The sequence below is a fragment of the Alexandromys fortis genome, unplaced genomic scaffold, assembly GCF_014885135.2.
Source record: "Alexandromys fortis isolate MF-2015 unplaced genomic scaffold, M_Fortis_MF-2015_v1.1 scaffold_268, whole genome shotgun sequence".
Taxonomy (NCBI): domain Eukaryota; kingdom Metazoa; phylum Chordata; class Mammalia; order Rodentia; family Cricetidae; genus Alexandromys; species Alexandromys fortis.
Genome location: NW_026068141.1, coordinates 512,586 through 517,434, shown reverse-complemented (window position 1 = coordinate 517,434; position 4,849 = coordinate 512,586). Strand labels below are relative to the sequence as shown.

The following is a 4,849-nucleotide window of genomic DNA, read 5'->3' as shown; positions in this document are numbered from 1 at the left end:
AACTCAAATTCCACTTGATGATATTTGGGAAAGTAATGGACTCTTTCTTGAATATTACCCTATTCCTGCCATTTGGCTGCAGTCAGTCCTTATAAAGAGTCTGTGTCAATTTTTTGAGATTTTCTATATCAAGTTGTGTCATCTGTGATCTTGTTTTCTTCCTCCTTGAACTGCATGCCTTCAGTTTCCTTTCTGCATTAGTTATTTTTTTTCTCTTGTCATGTGACTTGACATAAACTGCTTAAAGGAGGGGAGATTTGTATTGGCTTAGTGGAGATACAGCCTATCTTCACAGGGACATGGCTCCTGTAGCTGTTTGTCTATGAGGCAGGAGCCTGGATAGCAAACAGGAAGCAGAAAGATGGAGAAGTGGCCCCACCAATCCTCATGCACAAACCTAATGCTTCTCTCAGTGGCACCATTTCTTTGTTTGAACCTGACTTGTCCACATCTTTATTTTGGCATTTGCTTATTTTTGAGACAGGCCTGTAACACAGGCACTGTGTGCCTGAGGATGAACTCCTAATCCTCTGCTCCTACTGGGACTGCCATGCACCCCCACGCCTGGCTCTTGTCCCAGCTTCAGATACCCCATTCTCCTCTCCTTGGCAAACATTTCCTGCTCCATCTTTTTTCTCTGCCTCTTCACTCCAATACTGATCATTGGCAGTGGGAAGTAACCATCCCCTGGCCAGCCTCTTAGGCTGACAATGCCCTTGATCCTGTGTGTAATCCCACAGCATCCTGGACTCCCACACTCCCTCAAAGCAACCCATTAAGCTCTGCTTACAGCCTTCTACATTCCTCCTGCAAACCATTGTCAAAATCAAGTTCATTACAGCAGTGGCCACTGCTCTGCGTCGGAGTTTTGCCTTGGTTATTTCTCTTGTTGCTGTAAAGTAGAAGAAATTTCAGGAAGAAAGGGCTTATTTTGGCAACACAGGTGTTACAACAGGGAAGGCACTGTCGTCTTGTATGTTAAGTGAATTAAATGTGTAAATGTAAGTTAAAATGCATTGTCCCCAAATTCATATGCTAAAGCCTTGGATGTTGGTACCTCGGCACAGAGCTGTATTTGGAAACAAGATCTATAAGGCAATTAAGTTGAAATTAGGTTGTAGGGTAGACCCAAATCCAATATGATCGTGTTTTAAGAAAACGGAAATCTAGACAGAAGCAAACAGGGAAGGAAATGTGAAGATATAGGGAAAAAAACCAGTTACTTACAAGTCAAGGAGAGAGGGATAGAGGGTTGGGGCAGAACATTCTCTTAAAGTCCTTAGGCACTAATCAACCCTGCTAACACAATGGTCTTGGACGCCAAGCCTCTGTAGTCCCAGGAAGCTGGTCCCACGAGGAACAGCGGCAGGTGAGAGACAGAGACAGATAGGCATGTCATGTGCAAAGAGGGTTTGGGTATAGTTTATTCCATGGGTTATGGGAGGAAAGGGAAGAGGGAGAGAGAGAGAGAGAGAGAGAGACAGAGAGACAGAGAGACAGAGAGACAGAGACAGAGAGACAGAGAGACGGAGAGGGGTAGAGGAGAAGAAAGGAGAGGAGAGGGGAGGGGAGGGGAGGGGAGGGGAGAGGAAGAGAGGGGAGGGGAGGAGAGGGGAGGAGAGGAACCATGGCAGCAGCCACCTCCTCCCAAGAGAGACAGGGGCAGAGATAGTGTAGGCTGGAAGCAGAAGGAAGATCTGCTTGCCTTGGCAGAAAAGGAAGAGTGTCTTTTAAAGGAACAGGACAGACCATTATATTCCCATCTCTTTTTTTATAATAAAAAGGCAGGATGTTAAACACAACAGGTTAAAGGAATTAGGATGGCAGATTTTCAACACAGCTTGCTGCTTATTTGTGGGCGTTGTCTTAGGGGGGAATGTGAGAAAGCTGGGTGCTGGTCACATCCTGGCATAGCTGGTATCTTTTCTTCTGTCCGGTGTTTGTGGTCTGGAAATGTCCAGTGTCCCTTAGACCTGTTTAAGATATTGGCAGAACAGAGGACAAAGTTAAGTTTAGGGGAAAATTTTTTAAGACCAGGGAATTGAGTAGGGTGTATCTGACCTGTTTAAGATGGATCCTTCACTTTGGCTTCCTGGAACTCACAAGAATTCTTTGGGTTTTTGAAAACATAGGTTTAAAACAGCAGCATATTTATACCAGAATGACTGTGACATTTTTGCATAATGAAAAGTATCAACAGAGGAATGTAAAATGGCTGAAAGACACTTAAGGAAATGCTCGACATCCTTAGTCAACAGAGAAATGCAAATCAAAACAACTCTGAGAGGGGCTGGAGAGATGGCTCAATGGTTAAGAGCATTGCCTGCTCTTCCAAAGGTTCTGAGTTCAATTCCCAGCAACCACATGGTGGCTCACAACCATCTGTAATGAGGTCTGGTGCCNGGCTCACAACCATCTGTAATGAGATCTGGCGCCCTCCTCTGGTGTGTGGGCATACATGGAGGCAGAATGTTGTATACATAATAAATAAAAAATTAAAAAAAAAAAAAACAACTCTGAGATTCCATCTTATACCTGTAAGAATGGCCAAGATCAAAAACACCAGTGACAACTTATACTGGAGAGGTTGTGGGGTAAAGGAACACTCCTGCATTGCTGGTGGGAGTGCAAGCTGGTCCGGCCCCTTTGGATGTCAGTGTGGAGATGTCTCAGAAAATTAGGAAACAACTTTTCTCATGACCCAGTAATACCACTTCTGGGTATTATATCCAAAGGATTCTCAACTGTGCCACAAGGACATGTGCTCGACTATGTTCATAGCAGCTTTGTTTGTCATAGCCAGACGTGGAAGCAACCTAAATGCCCCTCGATTGAGGAATGGATAAGGAAAATGTGGTACATTTATACAATGGAGTACTACACAACAGAAAAAAATAATGACTTCTTGAATTTCGCAGGCAAATGGATGGGTTTAGAAAACAATATTTTGAGTGAGGTAACCCAGCCCCAGAAAGACAATTAGCACATGTACTCACTCAAAGGTGATTTTTAAACATAAAGCAAAGAAAGCCAGCCTACAAATCATAATCCTAGAAAACCTAGACAACAATGAGGACACCAAGAGAGACATACATAGATATAATCTACATGGGAAGTAGAAAAAAACAAGATCTCCTGAGCAAATTGGGAGCATGGGAACCTTGGTAGAGGGTTTAAGGGGAGGGAAGAGACAGGAGGGTAGCAGAGAAAAATGTAGAGCTCAATAAAAATCAATAAAACTTAAAAAATTACACTTGTAAAAGGACAGAAAGAAGAAAAAACTGCTTGTAATAGAAGCTTAACGGTAGAACTGACAATAGTAGAGAACAGCTTAATATATTTTAAAGCAGGGTTGGATTAAATATATAGTATTTTTGTAAGATACTTAAAAGTACATACCAATTTAAAACATAAAACTTATTGCTTTGTTAGTCTGGAATGAGATATAATGGGCAGACAATTATAGCATTTAAGAGTAAACATAGGTATATTTAAGTTACATGTATGCACACACACACACACACAGAGTGATCAGGAATTAAGCAAAGTGGATACTTTTGGTGGGCCCTACCAAAGGCGTGTACTATGCAAAACACACATGTAACAGAGTCAGCACTGGGACACCAGGCGGGGAATACCTCAGTAAAGATGGCAGAACTGGGTTAACGTGAACTGGCCCTCAGTTAAGATGGCTGTAAGGTCACCTGACCTCAGTCAAAATGGCGGCAGTCACATGTTGTATGGAGAAGCCACACTTTTTAAGCCACGGGAGTTTTAAATATAATAACAAGAGAGACCTAGAGGCATGGTCCTCCCTGTTGACGAGCTGCTGCACCACAAGCCTCGGTGGGGAGCAAAGGTTGGTTTCCATGGGACCAGCGGTAGCAGTGGCAAGGAAAGACTAGAAGGAATGGGAGCAAGAGGAAAAGAGCATTTTCAGACGGGTGGGGAAGGGGCTGCCCAGTGAAAGGAAAAGCAGAGCGTGTTTACAGGCAGGTGCCTGGTAGTTTGAGGGTTTATTCTCCATAGCTAAAAATGTGAAAACCCATGAAAACAGCAAAACCACAAGACCTGTAAAAGAACATCTTCTCTCTATAGGCAAAGTGTTAATGAAACCGACTGGCCCTGGTCTGGGCGACTCAAAAGCCAGAGGCTAGAGGCTGTCCTGGACTGTCTCTCACAGCAGGGACCACTTATGAGTGGTCCACAAGAAAACAAAGGAACCCCCAACTCCCTCAGCTTTCCTAGCCAGCCAGCAGGGAGTTTCCTATGGCTAGGATTCCCCAAACCCAAACCCATGCAGCTGCCATCCAAACTACCAGCCACACCACACACCCAAACCCGCCTATTCTCCTGCAACCTGGGTGGAACTCTGAAATACAGCTTGCTTCAATACTGAGGGTACTTAAGAGGGACCAAGAGCTTGCTACAACACTGGGGGGATTAAGAAAAAGCACAAAGAGAGCAAACCAGGAGAGAAGACTAACAGAGCAGGTGTATAGAGACCTCAGAGGCTTTCTGAGATGGACATTGATAGTACAGAGCAGACCAAGAAAAACTCCCAAATACTCAGACAGCCACAGCAAGGATGGGACCAAGACACAAAGACACTGCCAGCCTCATTTGAAGGAAGAGATGGGCAGGCACGAATGCAATAATTCATCCAACAGCCTAAAAAGCAACATAACACCAGAACCCAGCAGACACACAACAGGAAGACTTGATCATGCTAACCCAGAAGAAGTAGAAGAAAACGACTTTAAATGTAAGTTTATAAAAATGATGGTGACCTTGAAAGAGGAAATGAAAAACCCCCTTAAAGAAATGGAGAAAACAAACAAACAAAAAA

The 4,849-nt window shown here is 43.8% G+C and overlaps 1 long non-coding RNA gene across 2 annotated transcripts in view; it reads right to left on the bottom strand.

Moving 5' to 3' along the window:
- Window positions 1-1,731: 1,731 nt before the first annotated feature.
- The window catches only part of LOC126491237 (uncharacterized), a 21,386-nt gene continuing 18,268 nt past the window's right edge, over window positions 1,732-4,849 (bottom strand). For both annotated transcript variants that reach the window (XR_007589345.1, XR_007589346.1), the window contains one exon: window positions 1,732-1,973. This is a non-coding gene — a long non-coding RNA (uncharacterized lncRNA). The remainder of the gene's footprint in view (window positions 1,974-4,849) is intronic.